This window comes from Rutidosis leptorrhynchoides, chromosome 2, assembly GCF_046630445.1.
Source record: "Rutidosis leptorrhynchoides isolate AG116_Rl617_1_P2 chromosome 2, CSIRO_AGI_Rlap_v1, whole genome shotgun sequence".
NCBI lineage: Eukaryota > Viridiplantae > Streptophyta > Magnoliopsida > Asterales > Asteraceae > Rutidosis > Rutidosis leptorrhynchoides.
Window position 1 is genome coordinate 206,178,966 of NC_092334.1, and position 25,187 is coordinate 206,204,152.

Below are 25,187 nucleotides of genomic sequence, written 5' to 3' on the forward strand. Positions count from 1 at the left end.
ATATAAATAATAATTTGAAATATAATCTAAAGTATTATATGTTGTTGTTATTAAAAATTAATAAAATAAAGATAGGATATTATAATAATTATTATTTAAAATATATATATATATATATATATATATATATATATATATAAATAAAGTATATTAAATATATATTTTGGGATTTCGAAGTTATTTAGTAGACGACGAAAACGCTCATTTGTCATTCAATTGATAGTAAACAAATTAAAAAGGAACTTATATTATTTTAAAATAAACGGTAATTCGAAAATGAGTTCTATAAATTTTAGGTTTATTAAAAATGTATTTAGAAACTATTTGTTAAGTTTTAACACTTTTTATATTTTACCCATAAATGAGTGGGACAGTTGATGTACTTTTTATTTATTAAATTAATGACTGAAATAAATAAAGAAAATTAATGTAAAAATTTAGGATTTTTCCGAAGACTTTTATCCGCCACTAAATTTATCACGGAACACTTGTCGGTAGAAACAACCAAAACCTTGCCTAGTACTCGTGCAATTATTTCTGTGACTTGTTCTCCACTCATTAAGTTCTATAGTAGTTATATTAGTAAAATTTTATGTTATTAACACATGGGATAATTATATCCTTATAAGTTCTGCATCTTTAATCAACCACAATTTAATCATCACTCACCCACCTTCTTTACCATATTGAAAGATGTATTTAGAATACCACTGCTACTACTATCGAATGGTTATTTCTTTCTTGTTTATTATTCCTTCGTGAAAACATCCTAACTTAAACCACCTGCAACTATATGCTTTCATTTTAGTTGTGAGATATCAAAAACATCCACCACCTTTCTTTTCCATGATCACCATACCAAAACAACCCAACATCACCACAATCTTCCTTCATGTTTTTCTGTGAACTCATCACCAACCGATCACAAATTAGCAACCATCACATGCGTTTATATTTTTCTATGTCTTTCTTTTCTCATCGTGAACCACCATTGAACCACCATTCACCAACCACGATCACACTTACTACAATTTTGTTAAAACCACCTTCAATCCCACACCACTCGACCGTCACTATTAAATCACCTCGAACCCACTTGTTCGGTATGAATAACCCCCAAAACCGTGAATATCACCATCACCAACACACCTAAAACTTGTGACTTTCTGTTTCTAATCGTGAATTTAGTCATGCATACACTAAAACCACAAAAATATTTGTTACTTCTCATCAATACCAAACCAAACCAAACCATCATAAAACTTGCAAACCCATTTACGGTGAACATCAAACACCAAGACTACTGCTGTTCAAACAACCATAACAACACCATCTTCACGATAGTCTGCTGCTACTACCTGCACGTCTTCTATTTTGATTAAGAAACGTCACCATCAGCCATCGCTAATAAACTGCTGTAGGAACAGCCCAACAATCACAGACCCACATAAAGTTAGTGTGCCTTTTGATTTAATTGTATTGCAACTTGATCGGTTATTAATGTAGCAGAGTGAAAGTGATGTTACCTTTAATAAAATACCTGCTACATCTCCTTTTGGTCAAAAATTTTCAATCAGACAACCCCACCCTACTAACCTCTCGTCCCATTCAAATTAACAAGTATTTGGACTTTTGTAAATTGGGCTTAAGGTGTTGTTGTTGGATCAACTTAATCATGGGCCGAAACTATTAGATAGATTGGGCTGCCACATTACAAATTGGGCCGAAGGCCACTATGTTTGTTGGGCCGATTACTTACCTGATATGTTTATGAATGAGACGGTTTGCATAATAAACAAATTAATGACGAAGTTTAAAAAAAAAGAAGAAGAAGTCAGGCTGCGTAATTTTTTTTTTTTTTTTTTTTTTGTTGCTTGAAAGTTACCAAAAGCCATCGGATTTTTTTTGTTTTGGGCTTCCATTAATTGATAAATGGGTTTGTGAAACAATTTGGGTTGTAGACTCTTCGTTGAACCGAAAACATGATAGATGATTTAATGATGGATGTATGGTGACGATAGAAATATGTAGTGGTGATGACCATGACTAGGTTTTATGATGATAATGAATGGCGGTATTGATAAGATTAGATGTTGGATTATGATGATGACGATATATGATACATGATAAGCAAGATGATGATACATATAGTTAAGATGATGATGAAGAGGTTGTGATATGATAATAACGGGTTAAAGAATAAATGGTATGAATTAAAACAGAAAATAAGTAACGGAGCATTAGTTTCGGAGTATTATCGGGTTAGCGGGACGTCGCGGGTTCAAACCCGGACTTGGGCATTTTTGTTAGGACTACATCTTTGAGGTAGTTATTTAATTTATTTACTTATCATTATTATTATTCTTATCATTATTATCATTATTGCTATTAAAATAAATGTACGTATTATTAGTAAATTCATTATTTTTATGGTTAGTATTATTAGTAATATTATTATTGTCATTATCATAATCAATATTATTATTATTATTATTATTATTATTATTATTATTATTATTATTATTATTATTATTATTATTATTATTATTATTATTATTATTATTATTATTATTATTATTATTATTATTATTATTATTATTATTACTTTTATATTAACAATATTATTATAATAAATAAATATTTTCTATATAAGAGTATATATATTACAACCACCATAATATTACATATAGTTATATATATTTATATTATTTATATAAATATTTACATATAACAAATTATTGATTTTAAATATAATATTAAACTATATAAATATTAACTATTTTAAATTTATACAAATTAAATATATAAGATATATAATTTAAGATATAATATATGAGTTTATTTGATTACCATTTTATGTGTTAATATATATATAAATGATATAGGTTCGTGAATCCGAGGCCAACCCTACACTTGTTCAATGTCGTCATATGTATTTTTACTACAAAATACAGTATTGTGAGTTCATTTACTCCCTTTTTACTTATTACATTTTTGGGCTGAGAATACATGCAAATGCTTTATTAACTGTTTTACAATATTTATATGCGTGAGTTCATTTGATTCTTACATTTTTGGGACTGAGAATACATGCGCTGTTTTTACAACTGCTTTATTAAATGCTTTTGAAATATATTTTGAACTGCGAATACATGAAATGCTTTTATAAATGTTTGACGAGATAGACACAAGCAAAATATTCCTCGAATGAATTATTATGCAGACAGAAGTTGAAACGCCCCGTCCTAATCCATCCGGACGAAGTCCATATCGATTATAAACGAATCACAACAGTTGATTACATCACGAGGTACTTGACCTCTATATGATACATTTTACAAACATTGCATTCGTTTTTGAAAAGACAACATTTCATTACATCGAAAATGGACGGCATGCATACCATTTTATAATATCTAACTATAATTGACTTAATAATAATCTTGATGAACTCAACGACTCGAATGCAATGTCTTTTGAAATATGTCATGAATGACTCCAAGTAATATCTTTAAAATGAGCAATTTCACAGCGGAAGATTTCTTTCATACCTGAGAATAAACATGCTTTCAAGTGTCAACCAAAAGGTTGGTGAGTTCATTAGTTTAGCATAAATAATCATTTCATATTTTTAATAGACCACAAGATTTCATATTTCCAATTCTCATAAACATACGTCCCATGCATAGAGACAAAAATCATTCATATGGTGAACACCTGGTAACCGAAATTCACAATATGCATATTAGAATATCCCCATCATTCCGGGATCCTCCTTCGAACATAATATAAATTTCGAAGTACTAAAGCATCCGGTACTTTGGATGGGGCTTGTTGGGCACGATAGATCTATCTTTAGAGTTCGCGTCAATTAGGGTTTCTGTTCCCTAATTCTTAGATTACCAGACTATATAAAAAGGGCATATTCGATTAGATAATCCAACCATAGAATGTAGTTTCGATTAATTGTGTCCATTTCGTAAAACATTTATAAAAGCAGCGCATGCATTCTCAGTCCCAAAAATATATATTGCTAAAGCATTTAAAAAGGGATTAATGAAACTCACGCATATAAATATTGTAAAACATTTAATAAAGCATTTGCATGTATTCTCAGCCCAAAAATGTAAAGAGTAAAAAGGGGTAAATGAAACTCACCAAATGTATTTTGTAGTAAAAATACATATGACGACATTAAACAACTGAACAATGCAGGGTTGGCCTCGGATTCACGAACCTATATCAAATATATATATTAACATCTATACTTGTAATCGAATAACTAAGTTTATATATAAATAGTGATATAATTGTTGTTTTAGTAAGTCATATACTTTTATCAATAAGTAATTTAAATATTTCTATTTTTGTGTACCTTAACTAATTAATTAGTATTTATTTTAAAACGTTAATATAGATATGTTATATGTATTAACTATAGTGTTATATAACTAAGAATCATTTGATAACATAATATAAATGATAATGAATAAAAAGTTATATTCTTTTATAATAATAATATTAGTAACTATACTTAATAATGATAACAATGATAAGTATGATAATAATTTTAGAAGAAATATTGTTAATTGTTAATACTAATAATAATAATAGTTTTAATGATAATAATACTTATATTAGTAATGAAGACGAAAATTTTAAATAAAATACCTTTGTTAAAATATATAATTTTAAAAATGATAATACTAGTACTAATGCTAATAATAACAATAACAATAACAATAACAATGATATTAATATTTATATAATGACATTAATATAATAATAATACTTTGTATTATGATAGTAAAACTAATGAAATTCATAATAATAAAATCACTAACTAATAACAACAATATTAATCATAATAATAATAATAATAATAAAACTAATACAAATTTTTAATATAAAAAAAAAAAAAAACTACCTCAAAAGAAGCCTAAAAGAAAAAAAACTGCTGCGAACGAGACTCGAACCCGTGACCTCTCGCTTAACACAAACATCCTTAAACCATCGCCCCATCTATTTCATTTCTGTTTTAACTCCCAAACTAAATCTAAATAATCCGTTTTTTTTAAACAAAAGAAGTGGCTTCTGAAATGTCCCGTTCTTATTGATTAAAAACGTTCCATATTAATTGATTTCATTGCGAGGTTTTGACCTCTATATGAGACGTTTTTCAAAGACTGCATTCATTTTTAAAACAAACCATAACCTTTATTTCATAAATAAAGGTTTAAAAAGCTTTACGTAGATTATCAAATAATGATAATCTAAAATATCCTGTTTACACACGACCATTACATAATGGTTTACAATATAAATATGTTACATCGAAATCAGTTTCTTGAATGCAGTTTTTACACAATATCATACAAACATGGACTCCAAATCTTGTCCTTATTTTAGTATGCAACAGCGGAAGCTCTTAATATTCACCTGAGAATAAACATGCTTTAAACGTCAACAAAAATGTTGGTGAGTTATAGGTTTAACCTATATATATCAAATCGTAACAATAGACCACAAGATTTCATATTTCAATACACATCCCATACATAGAGATAAAAATCATTCATATGGTGAACACCTGGTAACCGACAATAACAAGATGCATATATAAGAATATCCCCATCATTCCGGGACACCCTTCGGATATGATATAAATTTCGAAGTACTAAAGCATCCGGTACTTTGGATGGGGTTTGTTAGGCCCAATAGATCTATCTTTAGGATTCGCGTCAATTAGGGTGTTTGTTCCCTAATTCTTAGATTACCAGACTTAATAAAAAGGGGCATATTCGATTTCGATAATTCAACCATAGAATGTAGTTTCACGTACTTGTGTCTATTTTGTAAATCATTTATAAAACCTGCATGTATTCTCATCCCAAAAATATTAGATTTTAAAAGTGGGACTATAACTCACTTTCACAGATTTTTACTTCGTCGGGAAGTAAGACTTGGCCACTGTTGATTCACGAACCTATAACAATATATACATATATATTAAAGTATGTTCAAAATATATTTACAACACTTTTAATATATTTTGATGTTTTAAGTTTATTAAGTCAGCTGTCCTCGTTAGTAACCTATAACTAGTTGTCCACAGTTAGATGTACAGAAATAAATCGATAAATATTATCTTGAATCAATCCACGACCCAGTGTATACGTATCTCAGTATTGATCACAACTCAAACTATATATATTTTGGAATCAACCTCAACCCTGTATAGCTAACTCCAACATTCACATATAGAGTGTCTATGGTTGTTCTGAAATATATATAGATGTGTCGACATGATAGGTCAAAACATTGTATACGTGTCTATGGTATCTCAAGATTACATAATATACAATACAAGTTGATTAAGTTATGGTTGGAATAGATTTGTTACCAATTTTCACGTAGCTAAAATGAGAAAAATTATCCAATCTTGTTTTACCCATAACTTCTTCATTTTAAATCCGTTTTGAGTGAATCAAATTGCTATGATTTCATATTGAACTCTATTTTATGAATCTAAACAGAAAAAGTATAGGTTTATAGTCGGAAAAATAAGTTACAAGTCGTTTTTATAAAGGTAGTCATTTCAGTCGAAAGAACGACGTCTAGATGACCATTTTAGAAAACATACTTCCACTTTGAGTTTAACCATAATTTTTGGATATAGTTTCATGTTCATAATAAAAATCATTTTCTCAGAATAACAACTTTTAAATCAAAGTTTATCATAGTTTTTAATTAACTAACCCAAAACAGCCCGCGGTGTTACTACGACGGCGTAAATCCGGTTTTACGGTGTTTTTCGTGTTTCCAGGTTTTAAATCATTAAGTTAGCATATCATATAGATATAGAACATGTGTTTAGTTGATTTTAAAAGTCAAGTTAGAAGGATTAACTTTTGTTTGCGAACAAGTTTAGAATTAACTAAACTATGTTCTAGTGATTACAAGTTTAAACCTTCGAATAAGATAGCTTTATATGTATGAATCGAATGATGTTATGAACATCATTACTACCTTAATTTCCTTGGATAAACCTACTGGAAAAGAGAAAAATGGATCTAGCTTCAATGGATCCTTGGATGGCTCGAAGTTCTTGAAGCAGAATCATGACACGAAAACAAGTTCAAGTAAGATCATCACTTGAAATAAGATTGTTATAGTTATAGGAATTGAACCAAAGTTTGAATATGATTATTACCTTGTATTAGAATGATAACCTACTGTAAGAAACAAAGATTTCTTGAGGTTGGATGATCACTTTACAAGATTGGAAGTGAGCTAGCAAACTTGAAAGTATTCTTGATTTTATGAAACTAGAACTTTTGGAATTTATGAAGAACACTTAGAACTTGAAGATAGAACTTGAGAGAGATCAATTAGATGAAGAAAATTGAAGAATGAAAGTGTTTGTAGGTGTTTTTGGTCGTTGGTGTATGGATTAGATATAAAGGATATGTAATTTTGTTTTCATGTAAATAAGTCATGAATGATTACTCATATTTTTGTAATTTTATGAGATATTTCATGCTAGTTGCCAAATGATGGTTCCCACATGTGTTAGGTGACTCACATGGGCTGCTAAGAGCTGATCATTGGAGTGTATATACCAATAGTACATACATCTAAAAGCTGTGTATTGTACGAGTACGAATACGGGTGCATACGAGTAGAATTGTTGATGAAACTGAACGAGGATGTAATTGTAAGCATTTTTGTTAAGTAGAAGTATTTTGATAAGTGTATTGAAGTCTTTCAAAAGTGTATAAATACATATTAAAACACTACATGTATATACATTTTAACTGAGTCGTTAAGTCATCGTTAGTCGTTACATGTAAGTGTTGTTTTGAAACCTTTAGGTTAACGATCTTGTTAAATGTTGTTAACCCAATGTTTATAATATAAAATGAGATTTTAAATTATTATATTATCATGATATTATCATGTATGAATATCTCTTAATATGATATATATACATTAAATGTCTTTACAACGATAATCGTTACATATATGTCTCGTTTAAAAATCATTAAGTTAGTAGTCTTGTTTTTACATATGTAGTTCATTGTTAATATACTTTATGATATGTTTTCTTATCATAGTATCATGTTAACTATATATATATATATATATCCATATATATGTCATCATATAGTTTTTACAAGTTTTAACGTTCGTGAATCACCGATCAACTTGGGTGGTCAATTGTCTATATGAAACATATTGCAATTAATCAAGTCTTAACAAGTTTGATTGCTTAACATGTTGGAAACATTTAATCATGTAAATATCAATCTCAATTAATATATATAAACATGGAAAATTTCGGGTCACTACAGTACCTACCCGTTAAATAAATTTCGTCCCGAAATTTTAAGCTGTTGAAGGTGTTGACGAATCTTCTGGAAATAGATGCGGGTATTTCTTCTTCATCTGATCTTCACGCTCCCAGGTGAACTCGGGTCCTCTACGAGCATTCCATCGAACCTTAACAATTGGTATCTTGTTTTGCTTAAGTCTTTTAACCTCACGATCCATTATTTCGACGGGTTCTTCGATGAATTGAAGTTTTTCGTTGATTTGGATTTCATCTAACGGAATAGTGAGATCTTCTTTAGCAAAACATTTCTTTAAATTCGAGACGTGGAAAGTGTTATGTACAGCCGCGAGTTGTTGAGGTAACTCTAGTCGGTAAGCTACTGGTCCGACACGATCAATAATCTTGAATGGTCCAATATACCTTGGATTTAATTTCCCTCGTTTACCAAATCGAACAACGCCTTTCCAAGGTGCAACTTTAAGCATGACCATCTCTCCAATTTCAAATTCTATATCTTTTCTTTTAATGTCAGCGTAGCTCTTTTGTCGACTTTGGGCGGTTTTCAACCGTTGTTGAATTTGGATGATCTTCTCGGTAGTTTCTTGTATAATCTCCGGACCCGTAATCTGTCTATTCCCCACTTCACTCCAACAAATCGGAGACCTGCACTTTCTACCATAAAGTGCTTCAAACGGCGCCATCTCAATGCTTGAATGGTAGCTGTTGTTGTAGGAAAATTCTGCTAACGGTAGATGTCGATCCCAACTGTTTCCGAAATCAATAACACATGCTCGTAGCATGTCTTCAAGCGTTTGTATCGTCCTTTCACTCTGCCCATCAGTTTGTGGATGATAGGCAGTACTCATGTCTAGACGAGTTCCTAATGCTTGCTGTAATGTCTGCCAGAATCTTGAAATAAATCTGCCATCCCTATCAGAGATAATAGAGATTGGTATTCCATGTCTGGAGACGACTTCCTTCAAATACAGTCGTGCTAACTTCTCCATCTTGTCATCTTCTCTTATTGGTAGGAAGTGTGCTGATTTGGTGAGACGATCAACTATTACCCAAATAGTATCAAAACCACTTGCAGTCCTTGGCAATTTAGTGATGAAATCCATGGTAATGTTTTCCCATTTCCATTCCGGGATTTCGGGTTGTTGAAGTAGACCTGATGGTTTCTGATGCTCAGCTTTGACCTTAGAACACGTCAAACATTCTCCTACGTATTTAGCAACATCGGCTTTCATACCCGGCCACCAAAAATGTTTCTTGAGATCCTTGTACATCTTCCCCGTTCCAGGATGTATTGAGTATCTGGTTTTATGAGCTTCTCTAAGTACCATTTCTCTCATATCTCCAAATTTTGGTACCCAAATCCTTTCAGCCCTATACCGGGCTCCGTCTTCCCGAATATTAAGATGCTTCTCCGATCCTTTGGGTATTTCATCCTTTAAATTTCCCTCTTTTAAAACTCCTTGTTGCGCCTCCTTTATTTGAGTAGTAATGTTATTATGAATCATTATATTCATAGATTTTACTCGAATGGGTTCTCTGTCCTTCCTGCTCAAGGCATCGGCTACCACATTTGCCTTCCCCGGGTGGTAACGAATCTCAAAGTCGTAATCATTCAATAATTCAATCCACCTACGCTGCCTCATATTCAGTTGTTTCTGATTAAATATGTGTTGAAGACTTTTGTGGTCGGTATATATAATACTTTTGACCCCATATAAGTAGTGCCTCCAAGTCTTTAATGCAAAAACAACCGCGCCTAATTCCAAATCATGCGTCGTATAATTTTGTTCGTGAATCTTCAATTGTCTAGACGCATAAGCAATCACCTTCGTTCGTTGCATTAATACACAACCGAGACCTTGCTTTGATGCATCACAATAAATCACAAAATCATCATTCCCTTCAGGCAATGACAATATAGGTGCCGTAGTTAGCTTTTTCTTCAATAACTGAAACGCTTTCTCTTGTTCATCATTCCATTCAAATTTCTTCCCTTTATGCGTTAATGCAGTCAAGGGTTTTGCTATTCTGGAAAAGTCTTGGATGAACCTTCTGTAGTAACCAGCTAGTCCTAAAAACTGGCGTATGTGTTTCGGAGTTTTCGGGGTTTCCCACTTTTCAACAGTTTCTATCTTTGCCGGATCTACCTTAATACCTTCTTTGTTCACTATATGACCGAGGAATTGAACTTCTTCCAACCAAAATGCACACTTTGAAAACTTAGCGTACAATTCTTCCTTCCTCAATACTTCTAACACCTTTCTCAAATGTTCACCGTGTTCTTGGTCATTCTTTGAGTAAATAAGTATGTCATCAATGAAAATAATGACAAACTTGTCAAGGTATGGTCCACACACTCGGTTCATAAGGTCCATGAACACAGCTGGTGCATTAGTTAAACCAAACGGCATGACCATAAACTCGTAATGACCGTAACGTGTTCTGAAAGCAGTCTTTGGAATATCATCTTCTTTCACCCGCATTTGATGATACCCGGAACGTAAGTCAATCTTTGAATAAACAGACGAGCCTTGTAGTTGATCAAATAAGTCGTCGATTCTCGGTAGTGGGTAGCGGTTCTTGATGGTAAGTTTGTTCAACTCTCGGTAGTCGATACACAACCTGAATGTACCATCTTTCTTCTTGACAAACAAAACAGGAGCTCCCCACGGTGATGTGCTTGGTCGAATGAAACCACGCTCTAAAAGTTCTTGTAATTGGCTTTGCAGTTCTTTCATCTCGCTGGGTGCGAGTCTGTAAGGAGCACGAGCTATTGGTGCAGCTCCTGGTATAAGATCTATTTGAAATTCAACGGATCGATGTGGGGGTAATCCCGGTAATTCTTTCGGAAATACATCGGGAAATTCTTTTGCAATGGGAACATCATTGATGCTCTTTTCTTCAGTTTGTACTTTCTCGACGTGTGCTAGAACAGCATAGCAACCTTTTCTTATTAGTTTTTGTGCCTTCAAATTACTAATAAGATGTAGCTTCGTGTTGCCCTTTTCTCCGTACACCATTAAGGGTTTTCCTTTTTCTCGTATAATGCGAATTGCATTTTTGTAACAAACGATCTCCGCTTTCACTTCTTTCAACCAGTCCATAACGATTATCACATCAAAACTCCCTAACTCTACTGGTATCAAATCAATCTTAAATGTTTCGCTAACCAGTTTAATTTCTCGATTCCGACATATATTATCTGCTGAAATTAATTTACCATTTGCTAATTCGAGTAAAAATTTACTATCCAAAGGCGTCAATGGACAACTTAATTTAGCACAAAAATCTCTACTCATATAGCTTCTATCCGCACCCGAATCAAATAAAACGTAAGCAGATTTATTGTCAATAAGAAACGTACCCGTAACAAGCTCCGGGTCTTCCTGTGCCTCTACCGCATTAATATTGAAAACTCTTCCACGGCCTTGTCCATTCGTGTTCTCCTGGTTCGGGCAATTTCTAATAATGTGGCCTGGTTTTCCACATTTATAACAAACTACATTGGCATAACTTGCTCCGACACTACTTGCTCCGCCATTACTCGTTCCGACACCATTTGTTCCTTTTGTTCTATTAACCCCTGGTCCGTAGACCTCACACTTCGCCGCGCTATGACCATTTCTTTTACACTTGTTGCAAAATTTGGTGCAGAACCCCGAGTGATTCTTTTCACACCTTTGGCATAGCTGCTTCTGATTGTTGTTGTTGTTGCGGTTATTATTGTTGTTGGGATGATTGTTGTAGTTGCTGTTGTTGTTGTTGTTGTTGTTGTTGGGCCGTTTGTTGTAGTTGCGATTGATGTTGCGATTGTTGGGATAATTGTTGCGATTATTGTTGTAATTGCTGTTGTTGTTGTATTGGTGATTCTTATCACCGTTTTCCTCCCACTTTCTTTTGACTTGCTTCACATTGGCCTCTTCAGCAGTCTGTTCTTTAATTCTTTCTTCAATCTGGTTCACTAGTTTGTGAGCCATTCTACATGCCTGTTGTATGGAGGCGGGCTCGTGTGAACTTATATCTTCTTGGATTCTTTCCGGTAATCCTTTCACAAACGCGTCGATCTTCTCTTCCTCATCTTCGAATGCTCCCGGACACAATAGGCACAATTCTGTGAATCGTCTTTCGTACGTGGTAATATCAAATCCTTGGGTTCGTAACCCTCTAAGTTCTGTCTTGAGCTTATTGACCTCGGTTCTGGGACGGTACTTCTCGTTCATCAAGTGCTTGAATGCTGACCACGGTAGTGCGTACGCATCATCTTGTCCCACTTGCTCTAGATAGGTATTCCACCATGTTAACGCAGAACCTGTGAAGGTATGCGTAGCGTACTTCACTTTGTCCTCTTCAGTACACTTACTTATGGCAAACACCGATTCAACCTTCTCGGTCCACCGTTTCAATCCGATCGGTCCTTCGGTTCCATCAAATTCCAAAGGTTTGCAGGCAGTGAATTCTTTGTAGGTGCATCCTACACGATTTCCTGTACTGCTAGATCCAAGGTTATTGTTGGTATGTAGCGCAGCCTGTACTGCGGCTATGTTTGAAGCTAGAAAAGTACGGAATTCCTCTTCATTCATATTCACGGTGTGTCGAGTAGTCGGTGCCATTTCCTTCAAAATAGTTAAATGGAACAAGTTAATCATACAGAATATTAAGAGTAGTTAATAGTATTTCGTAGCATAATATGAACTCATTTATAAAAGCTTTTTCTTCATATTAGCGTTTTATAAGTTTAAATTCGGGTAGTACCGACCCGTTAAGTTCATACTTAGTAGCTAATATACAATTCAACTACTACAATTCTATATGAAAAACTGATTGTAATAATATTTCGCGTTCAAACTTTTATACAATATTTTACAAACTTACAATACCGCTTATTTTACATAAAGCATGAAATATAGCACACAATAACTTTGATACAAGATAGTTGTGAAGACAATTCTAGCTAGTACACAAGTCGTTCAGCAAAGGCAATAAAGACACGTAATTCATACGTCCAGAAACAAGTCATGCATTCTGGTTTTACTAGGACTACTTCCCATCCTTGGTCTTGTGCAACATAACCGTTATGGTCGTTGATAAGACAGCGTGTTGTAACGTCATCAAAGGGACGAGGGTTACGTAATGTCCAACAGTCCCGTAATAATCTAAAAACCTCATTTCTTACCCCAATTACCGACTCCGTCACTTGTGGAAACGTTTTGTTTAATAGTTGTAGCCCGATGTTCTTGTTCTCACTTTGGTGAGAAGCGAACATTACTAATCCGTAAGCATAACATGCTTCTTTATGTTGCATGTTAGCCGCTTTTTCTAAATCACGAAGTCCAATATTCGGATATATTGAGTCAAAATAATTTCTTAACCCGTTGCGTAAAATAGCATTTGGGTTCCCCGCAATATATGCGTCAAAGTAAACACATCGTAACTTATGGGTTTCCCAATGTGATATCCCCCATCTTTCAAATGAAAGTCTCTTATAAACCAAGACATTCTTGGAACGTTCTTCGAATGTCTTACAAACTGATCTCGCCTTAAATAGTTGTGCCGAAGAATTCTGGCCGACTCTAGACAAGATTTCATCAATCATGTCTCCGGGTAGGTCTCTTAAAATATTGGGTTGTCTATCCATTTTGTGTTTTTAAACTGTAAAATAGACAAGAGTTAGTTTCATAAAAAAATACTTATTAATACAAGCAATTTTTACATATATCATAAAGCATAAGAACACTATATTACATATATTACACCACACGAATACAACTATCTTATTCCGACTCGCTCGTTTCTTCTTCTTCGGTTTTGGTTCGTTTTGCCAAGTTTCTAGGGATATATGATGTTCCCCTAATACGAGCCGTCGTTGTCCACATTGGTTTAGAAAAACCTGGTGGTTTAGAGGTTCCCGGGTCATTGTTACAACTTAAGGACTTCGGGGGTTGACGATACATATAAAGTTCATCGGGGTTGGAATTAGATTTCTCTATTTTTATGCCCTTTCCCTTATTATTTTCTTTTGCCTTTTTAAATTCAGTTGGGGTAATTTCTATAACATCATCGAAATTCTCGTCGGAATCCGATTCATCGGAGAATTGGTAATCCTCCCAATATTTTGCTTCCTTGGCGGAAACACCATTGACCATAATTAACTTTGGTCGGTTGGTTGAGGATTTTCTTTTACTTAACCGTTTTATTATTTCCCCCACCGGTTCTATTTCTTCATCCGGTTCCGATTCTTCTTCCGGTTCCGATTCTTCTTCCGGTTCCGACTCTTCTTCCGGTTCCTCTTCGGGAACTTGTGAATCAGTCCACAAATCATTCCAATTTACATTTGACTCTTCATTATTATTAGGTGAGTCAATGGGACTTGTTCTAGAGGTAGACATCTATCACATAATATCAAACACGTTAAGAGATTAATATATTACATAATATTCATATGTTAAAAATATATAGTTTCCAACAAAAATGTTAAGCAATCATTTTTAAAGAAAACACGGTCGAAGTCCAGACTCACTAATGCATCCTAACAAACTCGATAAGACACACTAATGCAAATTTTCTGGTTCTCTAAGACCAACGCTCGGATACCAACTGAAATGTCCCGTTCTTATTGATTAAAAACGTTCCATATTAATTGATTTCATTGCGAGGTTTTGACCTCTATATGAGACGTTTTTCAAAGACTGCATTCATTTTTAAAACAAACCATAACCTTTATTTCATAAATAAAGGTTTAAAAAGCTTTACGTAGATTATCAAATAATGATAATCTAAAATATCCTGTTTACACACGACCATTACATAATGGTTTACAATATAAATATGTTACATCGAAATCAGTTTCTTGAATGCAGTTTTTACACAATATCATACAAACATGGACTCCAAATCTTGTCCTTATTTTAGTATGCAACAGCGGAAGCTCTTAATATTCACCTGAGAATAAACATGCTTTAAACGTCAACAAAAATGTTGGTGAGTTATAGGTTTAACCTATATATATCAAATCGTAACAATAGACCACAAGATTTCATATTTCAATACACATCCCATACATAGAGATAAAAATCATTCATATGGTGAACACCTGGTAACCGACAATAACAAGATGCATATATAAGAATATCCCCATCATTCCGGGACACCCTTCGGATATGATATAAATTTCGAAGTACTAAAGCATCCGGTACTTTGGATGGGGTTTGTTAGGCCCAATAGATCTATCTTTAGGATTCGCGTCAATTAGGGTGTCTGTTCCCTAATTCTTAGATTACCAGACTTAATAAAAAGGGGCATATTCGATTTCGATAATTCAACCATAGAATGTAGTTTCACGTACTTGTGTCTATTTTGTAAATCATTTATAAAACCTGCATGTATTCTCATCCCAAAAATATTAGATTTTAAAAGTGGGACTATAACTCACTTTCACAGATTTTTACTTCGTCGGGAAGTAAGACTTGGCCACTGTTGATTCACGAACCTATAACAATATATACATATATATTAAAGTATGTTCAAAATATATTTACAACACTTTTAATATATTTTGATGTTTTAAGTTTATTAAGTCAGCTGTCCTCGTTAGTAACCTATAACTAGTTGTCTACAGTTAGATGTACAGAAATAAATCGATAAATATTATCTTGAATCAATCCACGACCCAGTGTATACGTATCTCAGTATTGATCACAACTCAAACTATATATATTTTGGAATCAACCTCAACCCTGTATAGCTAACTCCAACATTCACATATAGAGTGTCTATGGTTGTTCTGAAATATATATAGATGTGTCGACATGATAGGTCAAAACATTGTATACGTGTCTATGGTATCTCAAGATTACATAATATACAATACAAGTTGATTAAGTTATGGTTGGAATAGATTTGTTACCAATTTTCACGTAGCTAAAATGAGAAAAATTATCCAATCTTGTTTTACCCATAACTTCTTCATTTTAAATCCGTTTTGAGTGAATCAAATTGCTATGATTTCATAAAGGTAGTCATTTCAGTCGAAAGAACGACGTCTAGATGACCATTTTAGAAAACATACTTCCACTTTGAGTTTAACCATAATTTTTGGATATAGTTTCATGTTCATAATAAAAATCATTTTCTCAGAATAACAACTTTTAAATCAAAGTTTATCATAGTTTTTAATTAACTAACCCAAAACAGCCCGCGGTGTTACTACGACGGCGTAAATCCGGTTTTACGGTGTTTTTCGTGTTTCCAGGTTTTAAATCATTAAGTTAGCATATCATATAGATATAGAACATGTGTTTAGTTGATTTTAAAAGTCAAGTTAGAAGGATTAACTTTTGTTTGCGAACAAGTTTAGAATTAACTAAACTATGTTCTAGTGATTACAAGTTTAAACCTTCGAATAAGATAGCTTTATATGTATGAATCGAATGATGTTATGAACATCATTACTACCTTAATTTCCTTGGATAAACCTACTGGAAAAGAGAAAAATGGATCTAGCTTCAATGGATCCTTGGATGGCTCGAAGTTCTTGAAGCAGAATCATGACACGAAAACAAGTTCAAGTAAGATCATCACTTGAAATAAGATTGTTATAGTTATAGGAATTGAACCAAAGTTTGAATATGATTATTACCTTGTATTAGAATGATAACCTACTGTAAGAAACAAAGATTTCTTGAGGTTGGATGATCACTTTACAAGATTGGAAGTGAGCTAGCAAACTTGAAAGTATTCTTGATTTTATGAAACTAGAACTTTTGGAATTTATGAAAAACACTTAGAACTTGAAGATAGAACTTGAGAGAGATCAATTAGATGAAGAAAATTGAAGAATGAAAGTGTTTGTAGGTGTTTTTGGTCATTGGTGTATGGATTAGATATAAAGGATATGTAATTTTGTTTTCATGTAAATAAGTCATGAATGATTACTCATATTTTTGTAATTTTATGAGATATTTCATGCTAGTTGCCAAATGATGGTTCCCACATGTGTTAGGTGACTCACATGGGCTGCTAAGAGCTGATCATTGGAGTGTATATACCAATAGTACATACATCTAAAAGCTGTGTATTGTACGAGTACGAATACGGGTGCATACGAGTAGAATTGTTGATGAAACTGAACGAGGATGTAATTGTAAGCATTTTTGTTAAGTAGAAGTATTTTGATAAGTGTATTGAAGTCTTTCAAAAGTGTATAAATACATATTAAAACACTACATGTATATACATTTTAACTGAGTCGTTAAGTCATCGTTAGTCGTTACATGTAAGTGTTGTTTTGAAACCTTTAGGTTAACGATCTTGTTAAATGTTGTTAACCCAATGTTTATAATATAAAATGAGATTTTAAATTATTATATTATCATGATATTATCATGTATGAATATCTCTTAATATGATATATATACATTAAATGTCTTTACAACGATAATCGTTACATATATGTCTCGTTTAAAAATCATTAAGTTAGTAGTCTTGTTTTTACATATGTAGTTCATTGTTAATATACTTTATGATATGTTTTCTTATCATAGTATCATGTTAACTATATATATATATATCCATATATATGTCATCATATAGTTTTTACAAGTTTTAACGTTCGTGAATCACCGATCAACTTGGGTGGTCAATTGTCTATATGAAACATATTTCAATTAATCAAGTCTTAACAAGTTTGATTGCTTAACATGTTGGAAACATTTAATCATGTAAATATCAATCTCAATTAATATATATAAACATGGAAAAGTTCGGGTCACTACAGCTTCGGCCCAACTGAAAACATATTTAACTCGGCCCAATCTTCCATAATAGGACTCGGCCCAATCTTCCATAATAGGACTCGGCCCAACTACCTAATTATTATTACCATCCAACACCTTCTAAGCCATCACGCCATGGACGCCTAGGTTCGAACGCCTAGGTTCGGCCCAATCTTCCATAATAGAAAGAAAAATAAAATAAACCATGGACGCCTAGGTTCGAACTCAGGACCTCTCATTAACCCAAAACACTTCTAAGCCATCACGCCATTTCTGCTTTTCTGATTAAAGTTACCTCTTAAATATATATAACTCGTACTGTACTGACGACAGCTTCCTCCTTCTTCATAACAATAGATCCAATACAACTCAGTACCCAACAAATTGAGTTACAAAAAATTATTTAGGCTTTATAACAGAAATATTTAGTTTAGGTTTAGATCAAAACGAAGATAAAAAAAAATAAAAATTATACAGCACCCTTACTGCTGATGTTCGTCGAGTGAAGAGAAAAAAAAATGATTTGCTTCGTGGTACGTTTTTAGCCAAAGGTTATAACACGATTTATGTTTCAAATCACTCCTAGAAGCTGTAACAATTATCAATTTAACTCAAATTGAATCAAACCATTCGAATTTTTCAGAAGAACAATTGTTGACTTTTTGATAATACAAGTTTGACTCCAAAATTAGAAATGGTTATAAGGAATTGGAAGTTAATACTTTGCAGAAAGATTAATTAAAGGTTTCCTAATAAAACTACATTAATAGTTTTTGAAATAGAAAACAAATTCGTGTTTTGACAAAAAAAGTTTCACTACAGAGTGTGTTCATGGGTTCTTCAGGTTTTTGGATAAAGTTTATGAAATTTAAAAGTTGTAACCATGTACTTGTGATTTAGTTGATAGTGGTAAGTCAATTAATATCACTTTTAACAGAATTGGATTGTTTATATATAAAACTTGCTGGTCGACAGAAATTTATAACAAGGACAGAAAATAAAAAAAATAATATAAAAGTTGGATAAGCTCTCTAACAGAATTTGTAATCTTGTGAATTTGAAGTTGATTGCTAACAACTTACAGACAGAACCAAAAGCTAACTACAGGTCGATGGGGATACATAACAAATTCGTACGCCTTTTTCCTTTTTAATATGTTATATAATTAATAATGATAATTAATAAATATATTAGTAATTATAATAATACTGATTACTAACACTTATATCCATAATAATATATTGCTAAAAAAATACTAATAATAATAATTTCTAAAGAGTAATAAAAATACTGCTATAATAATAATAATAATATTAATAATAAGATTAGTGGAAGTTTTAATATAAAGATAAGTGTACAAATAATTAATAGTAGTGATGCCAATAACTACAAAATGATATTAATAATATTATTATTGATAATAATAATAGTAATAATAATAATACTAATTAATAATGATAATAATAATATTAATATTAATATTTATATATATATATCAAATGGTATATCTATATGTTATATCTATATTTAATATAATGATGTTAACAGTACTAATGTTGATATTAATCTTGAAAGTGATAATAATATTACTTTTAGTCACTATACTTTAATTTATAAGTTAATTTAATATCTTAATATTATTATGTAATATAATATATTATATAACAACATATACTGAATATTTAATAGTTACACATTATATATATATATTATGTAATTGTATTTACATATTAGTTACATCATATATATGTAAATATGAATACCTTACTAATGTTTTATATATATAATTATTATATATCTATTTACTATATTACATTAGTTCATAATAGAGATAGATATTATAAATTTCAACACATAATATTTATATCTTTTATATTATTATATACATATAATAATGATTATGCATAGTTATCATATATGTTTATATATGGATTCTTTTTAATAAATACTTTATTATATTATATATTATTTTACACATTTAGTTCTACTGATTAATTTGTATTTTAATATTTCGCATTATTTTTTATAAACATATTTATATATATATATATATATATATATATATATATATATATATATATATATATATATATATATATATATATATATATATATATATATGTACATATTTATTAACAACAATTATTCGTGAATCGTCGGGAATAGTCACCGCTTAAATGAATACATGAACACAGTTCAAAAATTGTTGAGACTCAACATTACAGACTTTACTTATCGTGTCGGAAACATATAAAGATTAAGTTTAAATTTGGTCGGAAATTCCCGGGTCATCACAGTACCTACCCATTAAGGAAATTTCGTCCCGAAATTTGAGTGAGGTCGTCATGGCTAACAATAAATATGTTTTCCTGACGAATATGAGATGATAAATAGAGTTTTATCATTATTGAATAATACAGATAAAATAATTCGATTATTCGAAGAGCACGAATGAAGCTATCACAAAAGAGTGAAATGAATAAATGAAGTTTCATTTTAACTTTTAACGTTGCCTTGGTTGAATTCCGGAATTCAAGAGATTTAAAGTAAATCTTTGAAATCTAAAAGATTTGATTCTTCGGCGAATAAGGGAATTAAGGTCTCTCTATATTTAAATACGGTGATCTGCCTCGATTACTCTGTCTGATATTTCCATTATAAATTTACCTTTTCCATTCCATTAGTTTTCACCACTTCTATACTCAATTCCCAAATCTAAAAGATTGTGAAAATGCTTAATCTAATTCTAATCCTTGTCCTTATCCTGACTGTTGTAACAATCATTCTCCTTTTCCAACTTCCACAAGATGAATATGTTTATTTCTACTATGCTTTAGAGATTATTGTATTTATAATCTTCCCGTGTCTTTATATTGCTATACGCACTGATATCCACAGTTTGTAATTTCGGTGTTGTTGTTGGGCTTTATATTTTCTCTTATATTTCAATGTTCCTATTCCTATCTCCTATGATCACTGTCATCCACCGTTAATACTCCCTCCTATTTGCTGCGATTTATATTCCAATTTCTATTTCGGAGCTTTGTCCCTTCGTTTCTTCTTCTTGCGATTGGTCATCTCTTGTAATGATTCAGAATTCACATATATGGAGTTTCGAATTATTCTAATATATAAGGTAGAAAGGAACGGTAGTAGCACGATGTGATTTGTCAAATTACCAGAATATCCGAAAAAATACCGAATCATCAAGAAAATATTTTCTTGATATTTTTGAGGTTAAATAGAATACAAGAGTCGTGTAACATGGCACATGATGACGTTAGGATCTGTGAATCATCACGTTTCAATAGAAACTCAGCATAACTGACTATAATATAATCACGTTGATCAAGTGTCATTATATTATACTAACTCATGCTTCAGTTCCCAACACTACTTCAATAACATTCATATTTTAATCTCGAAAGTTTACAGAATATAGAAATTAACAGTTTCTATATTATGTAACACTGATAGTGCGAAGAGATTAATGATTTCAGATAAGAATAGTTATAAAAATTTCTCCAGAATTATGGAGGATATTTATAATGAAAGATACGATAATATCTCGGAATATCTAAGATCAGAGAATGATGGAAACTATTTTCCGCAAGGATTTAGAGTAAGGAGCAAGATATTCACTAAAGACTTTAGTAGGCATTGAATCATTTAGATTCTTTGAAGTCAAACTTATTTTTTGTGATTTGTCCACGGCTTCCTTCATAGTTTTACATAATCCGCTTTTCGGTACTACATTTTCTATTGAGTGTTTCCAATACTCCATTCTTTATCATCAAACTTTCGACGGTTAAGGTCGTGTACAGTTGTTTTTTTTTTTTTTTTTTTTTTTTGCCGTATTCAGAATTTCAGAATGGAAGATCATAATTCTACGAGATAAATATTATATGTTTACATATAACCGTTGATGTGGAAACGTTGCGAGGCTCCCAATACAGATTTGCTGATTCATGATAATTGGTATGGCAATTCTCGTTAGCAGATGCGGATGAGAATATGATGAGATTTCAATAGCTAAAAGTAGTGATTTGTCGGAGGAATTTAAGCCAAAGAGCAACGAGGTTGTTGGTACGTCTGCTGGTAGTAGGATGAAATATACAAAGTTCCCCGGTAACGATAACGAAAGGCGAACTTATATATCAAAGTTATAATAGAGTTCATTAGAATGAAAAGTCAAAGTTGATTTGCTGAAGTTGTGATAAAATTGGCTAATTTGAAAAAAAAAATCCAAAGTTAATTTCGATAATAACAACGCCAAAGGAGCTAGCACAGATACGTGTTAAACGTTTGCTCAGGTTTCGAGTATTTTCAGATGTATAATTCTATGCATCAATCTTTTCTTCCGTAGAAGAAATACGGTTGGTTCATCCTCTCGATTGAGGTGTTTTCAAGAATCACGAAAGGTTTGAATGCAGATTGTAATCGTCAAGATACAAATGAGGTTTAAGTTGAAATCTAGTGGCAAACTTGAAGAATTGTTTAGTTTCATATGTTATAATCAATATTTTAATTCATTTTAATTGTCCAATGTCATTAGTCCACAGTCGATAGTCCACATTTAACAGTCCAATAATTCATATATAATTTAATATATAATATTCAAATTAATTAATACGTATCGTGACCCGTATACGTCTCAGACTCGATCACAACTCAAAGTATATATATTATTTGAGAATCAACCTCAACCCTGTATAGAGAACTCGATCATTACTGCATATAGAGTGTCTATGGTGATTCCAAATAATATATATATATGCGTCGATATGATATGTCAAAACCTTGTATACGTGTCCCGATATTTAAAGTGCGTAAAATAAATACAGGAATTAAATGACGATAAATAAAATGCGTAAAGTAAATAACAGAAATTAAATGACGATAATTAAAATTGCGATAATTAAATTGCGATAAAATAAATTGCGATAAATAAATTGCGATAATTAAAATGTAATAAGGAATTAACAGTTAGGTAGGAACAGTTAGCTAGGATTTTGTTAGCGTGGATTCTTAACAAAATTTCTCATAGTTAATTAGTTTGTTTCTAATAAATTTTATTTTTGTCCAATGTTTTCTTCATTATGCCACTTGTTGGATTCTGATAGATCAAAATTTAAGTATGAAATTGAATGAAAATGGTTATTCTGTGGTGAACGGATACGTATATCGGTGAATGTAAGTAGAATAGTTAATGACTGTTGAATCAGATTTGAAGAATGTACAGTGTAACTTATTAATGTGAAATTTAAATATTCCTCGGGTATTACCTACCCGTTAAAATATTTTCACCATTAACAGTTTGTACAAAAGAATTTTTAATTACAATCTTTATGAAAACATATATACATATATATTTTCTTCAGATGTATTCATGGATTTAATGAGTTAATATGATATTAGACTCATTTGCTTTTCGGTTGGAACTAGAATAAATAATCTCTAAAACTTTAGAGGTTACATATTCGCCATGTCGAACGAAGCTAAATGAGGTAGAACGATACGTAGAACAAAGATCATACTCAAAGTACAGATGATAATATTGAAGCATGGATTGTTGATGGTACTGGTGCTGTTATTGATTGTGCTGTTGGTGCCGGTGATGTTGCTGAAGCTGGTACATTTTGCACCATATTTTCCGAATTGATTATTCGAGCGCGAAGTTCATTGACTTATTACTCCAGGATGATTGTCGGTCGGAACGAGCGGATGAATAAGGTTCAGAATTGTGGATAGAATATAATCTTGTTGAGTTACCCTGGAAATGAGACTGAAAATGGTGGTTCGAACAGGTTCACCGGTAACCGCTTCAGGTTCATTGTCAAGAGGTGAATTCGGTTGGTGGAAGGGATTTCCTTCTGCGCGTTTCCATTAATTAAGTCGACTACGAACCCATCAGAGGAATTGATAATGGCTGATTGGTTGATTCATGCTGATGACGCTATTTTCGGAGCTTAGGTGAACATCTATGTCGGAATAACTACCAGAATAGCTATTGTAATCTGAGGGACTCGAACTGGTTGCAGTATTCATCTCGTACGATCAGATGAAGGATTTTCGATAAGAAATATATTATATGATGTAGATTAATACCCTGCAATACATAATTTACATATGCATATATAATACTAAAATCCCATAAGTTACGGAGGAATCTACGGAAGTTGTCAGGCAAAGTTACAGTAACAGATACGCTAAGATATGAAGTAGCAGATACGCTAAGATATGAATTTTGTCTATACACTATTTATGCAATCAATGCAGTAAGATGTGTCTAGACTAAGAATGATAAGCAGGTAATTTTCTAAGGAGGATAAGCAAAAAAATTTTCGACACGAAATGATAAGCAAAACTTTTGACATGCAGACACGGTCGAAGTCCAGACTCACTAATGCATCTAAACAATTATCAGTTAGACACACTAATGCAAGACATGGTTCGCTAAGACCACCGCTCTGATACCAACTGAAACGCCCCGTCCTAATCCATCCGGACGAAGTCCATATCGATTATAAACGAATCACAACAGTTGATTACATCGCGAGGTACTTGACCTCTATATGATACATTTTACAAACATTGCATTCGTTTTTGAAAAGACAACATTTCATTACATCGAAAGTGGACGGCATGCATACCATTTTATAATATCTAACTATAATTGACTTAATAATAATCTTGATGAACTCAACGACTCAAATGCAACGTCTTTTGAAATATGTCATGAATGACTCCAAGTAATATCTTTAAAATGAGCAATTTCACAGTGGAAGATTTCTTTCATACCTGAGAATAAACATGCTTTCAAGTGTCAACCAAAAGGTTGGTGAGTTCATTAGTTTAGCATAAATAATCATTTCATATTTTTAATAGACCACAAGATTTCATATTTTCAATTCTCATAAACATACGTCCCATACATAGAGACAAAAATCATTCATATGGTGAACACCTGGTAACCGACATTCACAATATGCATATTAGAATATCCCCATCATTCCGGGATCCTCCTTCGGACATGATATAAATTTCGAAGTACTAAAGCATCT